The 10861-nt window shown below is 49.5% G+C and overlaps 1 long non-coding RNA gene across 4 annotated transcripts in view; it reads left to right on the top strand.

Annotated features, from left to right (window-relative positions):
- Window positions 1-1341: 1341 nt before the first annotated feature.
- LOC143691483 (uncharacterized) overlaps window positions 1342-10861 on the top strand; it is a 35897-nt gene continuing 26377 nt past the window's right edge. For 3 of the 4 annotated variants that reach the window (XR_013179543.1, XR_013179539.1, XR_013179540.1), the window contains exons 1-2: window positions 1342-2259; window positions 6574-6693. This is a non-coding gene — a long non-coding RNA (uncharacterized LOC143691483). Of the gene's footprint in view, window positions 2260-3970; window positions 4526-6573; window positions 6694-10861 lie in introns of those variants that run through there. The other variant, XR_013179542.1, reaches the window with a different exon arrangement.

Genomic DNA, 10861 nt, shown 5'->3' with positions numbered 1-10861 from the left:
AGATCCCTCCAGCCCTGAGAAGTGGAGGCTCTAAAGAGACAACCTGGATCACGTCCTCTGCTCACCTGCCAACCTGTGTGGCCCTGAACCTTTTTCCCAGTGTACATAGCCCTGAGCAGATGTCCTGGTGCGTATGTCATCTCTAGCCTGCTCTGCTGACCCCCGTCTTAGCCTCACATGTGTTTTCTTCTCCTGTGAAGAAGACCATAATGCTGCCCACTACAGATTCCCTCCTGCTGCACTGATCTTACCTGTCACACACCCATCCTCTCAAGGCTGTGGTTACAGGCCAATTTTATGTGCCCTGGGACAGTGCACAGTATTGTCCACCAGATGGATTTGATATAAACCCACAGCTGGGTCTCAGATTGCCCTGTTCAGATGAGCTAATGTGGTCCCTTCTCAGATGCTCAGTTTCTGTGAATGAAAGTGTGGTGTTGGACTCAACCTTAGGAGAGTTTGGAGGATTGGAGCAGGGAATGTGCAGATGCCTGAAGAGTGTTGATTTTTGGAGATCTGCATGGCCCGGGGAGCATTCAGGGCAAAAAGAAGCCTCTGGTGACCAGAAGAGTAACTGAAGGGAGTGAGAGCAGATGTCTGAAGTTCCACCTTCTGGGCCAGGACTTTGGTGCTTTTCCTGCCTGGGACAAAACCACTGATTTACTAGGAGGGGTTGGTTCCCTAACAGCAGTCGTGTCGTGCCAACATGACTCATCCTGGTGGCTGGGTCCCCCTCTCTTGCTCCCTCCAGCTTTCTTTATACCAGTGAGAGCCTCTGGATACACTGAAACTTGCCTTCTGGGATCCTGTCAGGAAGGAGGGGGAAGAGAACAGGGAGGCTGCCTAGCCTTCTCTTCTGCTGCACTCAGGAGCTGCTGCTGGCCTCTAAGTGAGCTTGAACATCTGCCATGCTGGACTCTCTGGAAGGTTCTGAGAAACTTGTTAGTGGCTAAGGGGGTAAAGTATTTTAGTGTTCTCTTGTCACTGAGTTCTCATTCGTCACCAGGTCCGGTGTTAGCTGGGTATTGCCTGGTGGAGTTTGGGGTAGCCAAAACCCTTAAATGGCATTAGAGGTCAGAGCAGATGGCTGCAAAGCACAGGGTTTCCTTTCTGGAGTTTCCCATGAGCAGAGCCATCTGAGCATCAAAAGCCTGTTGGGGAGGGCAACGTGTCCCTGGATCCCCAGAGTCCACCCCTCACACCTGACAATTGGCCTGCATGTAATGCCTTGGAGACTAAGGGAGGGCCTGGGTGGTGGGTACAAAATAAGGTAAGACTTGGGGCAACATTGGGGCTGGCTCCTGACAGTGTCTGAAGTGTGCAAGCATGGGGAGTGACTGGGTGTGGTCAAGGGTCTCTCCCATCTTCCCCATGGTCCCTGAGAATCTGTTTCAAATCTGAAGTCCAGTACCAGTCAGGGCCCCCAGTAGCCTGGCGTGGCACAGACTCTGGGAGCCATGATGCCTGTGGGAGTTGGTGATGAGCAGCCATACACCCTGGGCCTGGTGGGGACAGAGGCCAGGCCTAGAGCCCATCAGTGGGTCGCCCCCCGGCACTGTGCATGGCCAAGGTGGAGAGTCCTGTGTCCTACTTTGAAACCAGGAAGTAGTGGCCCAGGCTGTGGATGATGGTAAGCTCTAGGCTCAGGTCTTCTTACCGCATCAAGATTGCTGGGATGCTTCATGTCACCAGCCCACAGCCCATCATTATGGAGAAGGTGGGCAGGCTGTCCTTTCTGGGCAGGCACTTACTCAGCTCCATGAACAACCCCTTTGTATAAAATTAGAAACTGAAATCCAGAAAAAAATAGGAATTGACCTAAGGCCCAGGAATGGACACAGACCAGAGCAGAAGTTAGGGTTAGAGTCTCCTAGGCCAGGGTTGAACACCTCCCATGGGTTTTGCTTTGGAAATGAGAGCCCAGAGAATTCTGGAGAACACTGCTGTCCCCACAACAAACCAGGCCGTTGATGAGGCCACCCTCCTCCTTGGCACCACCAGTCATGCCTCCTCCCAAGCCAGCCCCCACCCATCCACAGTTCAGGACAATTTCACCCTCTGCTGAGGGTAGCCATCTGGCAGGTACCTGGAGTTGCCCCAGCAGTTCTCCCACAGCTTTCCCATGTGGTTTTCCCCCTTCAGTGTTTGTTGGAGCTGCTGGGAGCCATTACCTCAGGTCCAGCTTTGGAGATAGCAAAGCAGAAAGCCTCTCCAGTTGAGTGAGAATCCCTGAACTTCATCAGCACTTCCTGAATAAAGGTAATCTCTTGTTGGTGTCTTGATTTGGATATTTTTGTAGACTTGCTTTAATTGGGACATTTTCATAGCCTTAGAACTATAAAGTAGCTACTTATTAAATTCCCGCTTCTTTTTTTTTTTTTTTTAATTCTCCATTTTAAAAGTCTTTCTGTTTCTGGTATATCACATTCTAGCAACTGACAGACTAGAACATGGGGAAACAGTGGTTGGTGGGGTGTGCGTGGGAGTCAATGTTGTGTCCCTGGGGAGCACAGTGGAACTCAATGTGTTCTGGGGAGGAATGGTGATACTAGGCTTTTGCAGGTCAACAGAATCATCACTGGGCTTTCAGTGACCCCTACAGATGATCTCTGGAGAATGGTATTGGAAACTTGTAGTGTTTTGTAGTTGGGGAGTTGGTGAAAATTAGTGATTGAGGGATGAATAATATCAGTGATTGGAGACCTGTAGGAAGAGATAGTGTTTTAGTCTCATATTTTATGGCAGGCAGTGTGTCAGGTGTTGGAATATAGCAGGGAACAGCAGGAGTGTCTCCCTTCATGTCCTTAGTTTGGAGAAGGAGACAAGAGATAATGAAAATAAAAACAAATAATTCCAATTACTAATAGGTGCTATGAAGAAAGTGAAAGAGGTTAATGTGATAGAAGTGCCTGAGGGCAGAGAATGTGTGGCTTTAGCTAGGTTACCCAGGAAATGCCTTTCTGAGGAATTGAGAGTTGAGACATAAATGATGACATGGAGGCAGCCATGCAAAGGGCTGAAGAAAGTGTTGCAGGAAGAGGGAGCATGGGCTGCAAAGGTGTTAGGCAGCACTGAACTTGGTGTGCTCAAAGAACAGAAATGAGACCAGTGTAGTTGAAGCATAGACAGGGAGGAAGTAGAACAGTGTGAAATTACAGTGGTAGGAAAGGACCAGAACCTGTAGGATCTTGGCTATGGTAAGGAGTTTGGGTTTTATTTTGGTGGCAGTGAGAACCCATTAAGGGTTTTAAGCAGGAGGGGCATCTGCTCTGATTGCTGCCTTAAAAAGCTCACAAGGGCCATACCACAGAAGCTGGATTGCATGGGCCAGAGTAGGTACTTGGATTTCAGTTAAGAGTTTATTGCAGTCGCCAAAGCAGGAGATAATGATGCCTTCACCTAGACATCAACATCTTAGACTAGGATTGTAGGACCGAAATGAAAAGAAGTCAGATTCAGAACAAATCTGGAAGTGAATTAGTTCATCCAATCTGCTGAATTGTTATGGGAAGATGATGTTCTCAAGACCGCATGCTCAGGTCTTCTGGCTCCAGATTACAACCCCCATCAATTAAGGATTTGACTGATGTCCTTTTGGGCCTCAGAATGACAGCTGGGTTTCATTTAACAGGTTGCATCTCAAAACAAGAAACAGGATTTTATAATGTTAGAAAAGGCATGAGTGACTGGGCAGGACAGGCTCAGCCACAAATTCATGGGTGGCTGTAGGCAATTATGGAGCAGAGTAGCTCAAAGCATGGAGTGGCCCAGTGGTCACAACAGTTTGGGTTTGCCCCTTCTGCAGACAGCAGGGTGTTGTTGTGAAGACACAGTGCTGGTATCACTGCCCCATCTCCCAATTCCAGCTTTTCTCTGTCTTGGGCAAATTGCTTAGTCATCCTCTGCCTCTAATTCTGCATCTGCAAAATGGAAACTAATGTGAATGACAACTTCCCGGGTAGCTAGAATAGGTGCAATGCAATTGCTCAGTGTTTCTGAGCAATTTGTCTTCCAGGCCTGTGGGCAGCCAGCTCCTCCTCCTCACTGACATCCAGGCTTGAAATAGATGTCTGTACTGAGAGTCACTCCTATTGTGATTCTGGAGGGATTTGCTCAAGAGGGCAGATCCTGGGGGAAAAAGAGATACCTGAGGTGAGATGGGAGGAGCTGGCAGAGACTGGTACAGTATGTCCACATCTGTCTCCAACAGTCTCCTGCGTGGTGAATTTTGTCCCTGAGACCCATAAAGACTTTAGAAGCTATGCAAGCTGAGGACCAGAGGGAAAGGGCTCTGCCCTCAGGGGAGGGATTTGTAAGGCAGATGGTACAGTTCTTATAAGAGATTGGAAAAAAATCCCTCTCATTCCATCAAGGTTTCCCAGGGGTGCAGAAGAAGGCAGTAAGGCCCCTGTATGAGGGATAAGACAGCTTCTGAGGGGCCCTGGCCACTGTCCATGAGGGAGCTGGTTCCAGAGACCATGCCGTGATGACCTGTCCCCCAGCATGCCTCAGCTGACCTGCCAAGGTATGGCTCAGGCCTTGATCCACTATACTATAGGCAAGCATAACTTTGAGGAGGATGGTACAGAGTACCCCAAGCTGTAGGAGGTTATTTCAGAGGATAGAAATAAGTCAGGAAGGCTCATTGCACTCCCAGCCCTCAAGACCAAGACCATCTACCCCAGAAAACTTCTGAAAAGGGTCAGCATCTTACACATAACCCCACATGTCCCCAGTAAGCCCTCATTGCCCACAATGACTGCTCCCTGCCTGCTCAGTCTCTATGTCCTGTGTCTTTTCTGGGAGTGGCCCACGAAGTGGGGAACCTAGTGGAAAGCTGACATCAGTGAGATCCAACAGAATGACTTCTTTAAGTGTCCCTTTCATCACCAGCCAGGCCCATGGGCTCTCCTCAGAGGGCACTCTCCAACCAGGATGGGATGATTGTGCATCTCCTAAAAGTAAGGAAACTATGGTCACCAATAACAAATATTAAAATTCATGACTTATGATGTGAAAACAAAACAAATTACTTTGATCCCCTTTGAAAGCTCTAGGGAACCATGTCATTATTCACAACACTGACTCAGAGCCAGTCAGGCAGCCTGGGTTCTCGGTTCATGATGCAGTGCTCACGTACCCTGCTCCTGTTTCTCATCCCCAGTGGGAGAGGAAAACACTTCATGTGAGAGCACCTGGTCTGTCCGTGAACCATATTTTCTTTTTGGTGAACTGATCACACATTCTCAACCATTAGCCCAGGTAAACAGTTCTGACTCCTGGAATATTGTTCCCTTAATTCTCCCTTATCTTCCAGCAGCATTTGGGTGATGTGGGCAGGGTAAGTGGGATCCTGTCTTTCAGAAAAGTAAGACTGAGGCCTAGAGAGAATAAAGACTTAGAAGAGGCAGGACCAGTAAATCCATCCAGTAATTGTGGTACTGCAGGCTGTAGGCTGGAGCAGAATGTGGAAAAGAGGATCAGAGAGGAAGTCAGTGCTCATCTGAGAGAACGCAGGTCATGGATATGTCCCTGGCCCGTTTCAAAGTCCTGTGCTTGGCCTGTCCTTCCCTGGGCCTCAGTTAACCCTTTCCCCAAGAGTGCAGTATTCAGGTGAGATGTCTGCATTCCAGAAGGCTTCTTACAACTCTGACAACCCATCAGTGAATGCATCTAGTACTGGGCATCAGGGTGTGCAGATGGAAGGACCCTCTGACAGCTCTAGGCTGAGGTTGCCAGGGGTGCAGCCAGAGCCACTTGTTAAGAAGATTTGTTGGATTAGGTGCTCCTTGAGTTTTGCTTTAGGATAGTTGTCATTCGGGGGATCCTTGGTGGCCCTTGTTGGTCCTGAACCTGGATTTAGGGACTCATGTTTCTGACCGAGACTGTCCCTCATGGGTTCCACCATGGGTGCATGGTCTGGGACACTGTAAGCAGAGCTGACTGCTCCTTTGCCCCTCCCCACCAGAGCTGAAGGTCCCTGAGGAGGCCAATAATTTCTACACAGTGTATTCTTCAGGCAGTTGTTTTATGCTTAGCCGGCAGATGGGGACCAAGGATAAGAATGGGGCCTTCTCAACATTTCTGCCGAAGTAAGGCAAAGGACTAAAGTTCCCATAGGGCCCCTTCTAACTGGCCCTGATGTCCTGGCCTCAGAGTCACCCTCCCTGGTGACTGGGCTGCATGTCCACTGTTTAGTGGAGACTCATCAACATGGAAGAGAGGAAGAAGGTGAGCAACAGTGGCACTCAAGGTGGGAGGGGAGGGAAGTCAGCGACCCATGTTAGCAAAACATGCCCTGGCACCACAAACCTTCCTCTTAGGTTCCTGGAGAGAGTTTCATGCACAGGAGTCTGTCCAGGTGAGAGTAAGGTGGGATCAGGAAGGATTGGGATCAAATTCAAATTGCTGGAAGAAATGTGTTTGTACCCAGCTTTGAGAATGGTTAGGTAACTGGGTAGGATTAGAGGCTCAAAGAGGCTGCACCTGAGCCCAGTACCACACACTGATCCCTAGACTGCCCAGCATCCCCTGCTTGTCATCCTTAGCATCCTGTCCATCCCTCTGTCCTAGGAACCCACAGTCATGGCCCGAACAACCTGTTCCTGCCAACCTGCAGGAATCTCAGCATTGTGCCAAAGGACAATTTGAAGCTTGGTCCAGGTCCCAGGATGGCCTCAGCAAGGTGAAGAGGTAAGTCCAGGACAGAAATTGGGCAATGGCAAAGGCACTCTCTTCCTGTGGCTGTGGCCAGAGAACCCATCGCCACAGCCCCTTGTTCATTATCAGAGTTGTTGACTGGGGACAGCTGGGGCACCTAGAGTCCAACTTGTGGGTCAACTCTGGGAGGCCATCTGGGCTGAGGGTTCTGTTAGCAGCACATTGGTTTCTCTATCATACAGTAACCACTGCCTTGGGACCTGGATCCTCTCCTTCCATTGGCACACAACACCTTCAAGACCTGGAAGAACAAGGCCAGGATAAGATGCTGATGGGGGCCCTGGTCTGCAGTGGGAAGGTTTTCGCTGCCTGGGGGCTCAGCACAGTCCCTGGGATTCAGACAGACTGTGCTGGAATTTCTACTCCATATGTGTCCAACCTGTGACAGGGGCAAGTTGCCTTATCTTTTGGTCTCAGTTTCCATCTTTGGGAAATGGGATATTGATGATGATCTCTCAGATGCCTGGAACACCTGTGGTTCTGTTGATGGATCATGAGCTGGATATCCCATGAACAAACTCTAGTGGTAGTATAGGGAAGCTTAGCTAGGTCCTGGCACAGCCTACCCCCTCCCGGACTCTCTGAGTATAAGCCTGCCATCCAGCTGCTAGACCCCTAACTCAGCTTCTAATTTGTGGACCAGCTCTCACTCCCTGACCAGCTAAGTTGTGGCTTGTCAGGGACATAGCCGACAAGCTCAATGTTCACAGGACTGACTCCTCCAGCTTCAATGGGAAAGAAATGAACATGAGTCTTGGCCCAGAGTGTCCTGAGGCTAGGAAAAGAAGGTGACTTTTTGTCCCTTTTCTCTGACAGCCCTTTCCTTATGCCTCTTCTCCTGGGGTCACTGTTTTCCTGCCTTGTTCCTACAATTGCCAATAGGCCCTTGTGTCAGAATATAGCTTCTAGAAGCCCCATGGACCAGGCCACAAGGCATAGGCTTCTGCTAATCTAGCTGTCCCCTACAGTTCTGGGAGCTGCCCTCCCATAATTTCTGAGGGAGGACCTCAGGCCTCAGCTCAGCCTCTAGTTTCACATCTTGATCTTGAGTCTCTCGCTTCTTTGCCCAGTGCAGTCCAGCCCACCTACAGTTGCTCCTTCTTATGACACTGCAACTTCAGCTTCACACTGCCCCTCTACCACCAATGGGGGGTGACTGTGGCAGCTGCATCTTCCACCTCATCATGAAAAACAGCCATAGATAGAAGAGCATCTGGGGAGACAAGTGGGCATGATATCTCCTTTGTGAACCACACAGTCCTCTTAGCTACTGACCACTCCTGAATTTGTATACATAGCCAGGACTTGGCCTCCAGTCAGAATTCTACCCCTTCTCCCCCAGGATGAAGCAGGCAGCTTCCATAGCACCCACTATACAAAGAAGAACATGGATGGACTCCTCATCTCTTGTTGATGCCCAGGGATCCTTGCTTGGCTGACATGGATCCTGTGCCCTCTAAGCTCCCGCCAGCTCTGGTACATGGAGATTCTCAGGAGACAGCACGAGTTGCATCCTCTGCTCATCTGCAACCTGCACTGGCCCTAAATTATTCCTTGGGTTCACAGCCCTGATCAGATTGCCTGGTGCAGAAGCCCTCTCCAGAATGCTGACCATCAAGCTTCATGAGCATTTCCCTTATCCAGGAGGAGGCCATACCCCTGCCCACCATGGAAGATCCCTGCTGCCTTGAGACTCCCTGTCACTCACCCATTCTCTCAGGCTGAGGTTAGAAGCCACTTTTATGGGCCCTGGGACAGTGCACTGCATTTTGAGTCATATGGACCTCGATTCAAACCCACAGCTGGGCCTTGAATAGCCCTGTTCAGAGAAGATAATATGGTCACTTCTCACAGTCTCCATTTCTTGGAATGAAAGTGAGATCTGGGTGATTGGAGCTGGGCATGTGAAGGCACCTGAAGACCATGGACCTTTGGAGATCTGCCTGTTTCAGGGAGCTTTCAGTGCAAAAAGAGGGCTGTGATGACCTGAGGGTGTAAGAGAAAGGCATGAGAACAGAGCTCCAAAGTCCCACCTTCTGGACTGGAACTTGATGGTAGTGCCACTTGCTCATCTATAAAATGGGGTAAAATCACGGAGTTCACATGAGGGGCTTCCTAAAAGCCATCACTGTCCCCAGCCCGCATTCATCCTGGCACTTGGGCCTATCCCTCTTGTCCCTTCAGCTCATCTTACACCAGTGAGAGGTTCTGGACCCTTTGGAACTTGGCTTCTTGACCTTGTCAGGAAGGAGGAGGGAGGGGTCGAAGAGGAAGAGCTGCCTAGCATTCTTTTCTGCCTGGACTTGGGGTGGGGGGAGTGCTACTGGCTTGTAGGTCCTCCTAACCTTGACTATCTGCCTATCCAGGCTCTCTTGATGGCATCTTGTGCCCTTAAAATATTTCACTGCCCTCCTGTCTCTAAGCTCTCCATCTTCAGTAGGCCCAGCTGACTTCAGGTGAGTGCAAGCCCCAAATGACACTGGGGACAGAGCAGAAGGCAGCATGGCACAGGGGTATCCTATCTGTTGATTCTGGTGAGCAGAGCCATTGGGGCATCGAAAGTCCCATAGCAAGGACTGTGTGCATGTACTTCCTGGAGCCCTCCCTCATACCTGCAGGTTGCCCTGATGGGTACTTCCCAGGAGATGGGGTTTGGGTCTGGAAGAGATCTAAGGCAAGACCTGGATAACATCAGGGTGGGGTCTTGGCCCGGGCTGAAGTAGAGATGGTGGGAGTCCTAATTAGGCCCAAGGCTCTCCACAACCATTGTGGCCTGGGTGCCTGCACCCAGCATGGACCAAACAGCCTGTTAGGACCTCCAGCTGCCTAGCATGGCACAATGGGAGGAGGTGATGAAGGGCCATGTACACTGGGTCCAGGTTGGGGCTGAGGCCTGTCCTAGAGCCCAACAGTGGGTCCCACCCAGTGCTATACATGGTCATAGCAGAAAGTCCTGGGTCCCACTCAGACCAGTAAGTGGCCCAGGTTGAGGATGACGGTGAGTTCTAGGTAGTGCCCGACTCATGCCCTCTTACCCCATCAACAGTGGCGGGTATTCCTAAGAGTTACTTCTAGAGGACTACTTTTGTTACTCACCTTTGGCCTCACTCTCTCTAGACTTAAGTCTGCAAGTAAAATCATTGTCCTCCCCCCTACATGGGACATGACATCCGAGGGTGAAAGTCACCCTGGCGGTGTGGGAGATGACTCCAAGGGATGAGTCTGGCCCTGGCAACATGGAATCAATAATGCCTTCTTGACCAAAGGGGGTAAAAGAAGTGTAACAATAAGCTATGAGTGGCTGAGAGAGTTCAAATAGAGTCAAGGGGCTACTCAGGAGGTCATTCTTATGCAAGCTTCAGTTAGACGTTGATACTTCTCATAGCTTGCCAAATCCCAACCAAAACCATTCCTGCCAATTCTAAAGAATACCTAGGGCAAAATATAAGATTCTACAAAGTTCCATGCACTAAGGTAACTTTCCAGAAACCTATAACCTCCAGATGGGTCCCTGGACCAGAGAAGTCCTGAAACCTAGAAGGACCAGCCTCTCCAGAACATCAGCTAGTTCCATCTCCCTATTATTGATAGCCCTTTCCAACATGTAAAAGTTAGAATGGACATAGCCCAAATATCCCCAAATCTGGGAAGGAAAGGTCAAAGGTGATGGTGGAGCTGTACAGAGAAGGCAGAGTTTAACAGATGAGTATGATTGCTGAATCATTAGATCAGCTAGAAGTGAAAACCTGAAATTGTGGAATTGTAACCTGTACCTAACTCTGAAATCTGTTGTACAACTAATTGTGGCACTGTGCTTTCAAATTCATTGCTTTTTTGTATCTATGCTATTTTTCACTAATACTGTATGTTGGAAACTTTAATTAGCTTATCTCCATGGAGATGTGGCTCAATCAGTGTGGCTATTAAACCTGATTAGGTGGAGACATGTCTCCATCCATTTCAGTGGATCTTCATTCATTTATTGGAATTCTGTAAAAGAGGATACATTTTGGAGAAAGCAGGAGGTTCTGAGAGAGCAGAATGACATAGCCATGAGAAGAAGAGAGTCCAGCAGCCAGCGACCTTTGGAGATGAAAAAGAAAAATGCCTCCCAGTGAGCTTCATGAAACAGGAAGCCAGG

This window comes from Tamandua tetradactyla, chromosome 7 (genome assembly GCF_023851605.1).
Source record: "Tamandua tetradactyla isolate mTamTet1 chromosome 7, mTamTet1.pri, whole genome shotgun sequence".
NCBI lineage: Eukaryota > Metazoa > Chordata > Mammalia > Pilosa > Myrmecophagidae > Tamandua > Tamandua tetradactyla.
This window is presented reverse-complemented; position numbering and strand designations above follow the sequence as displayed.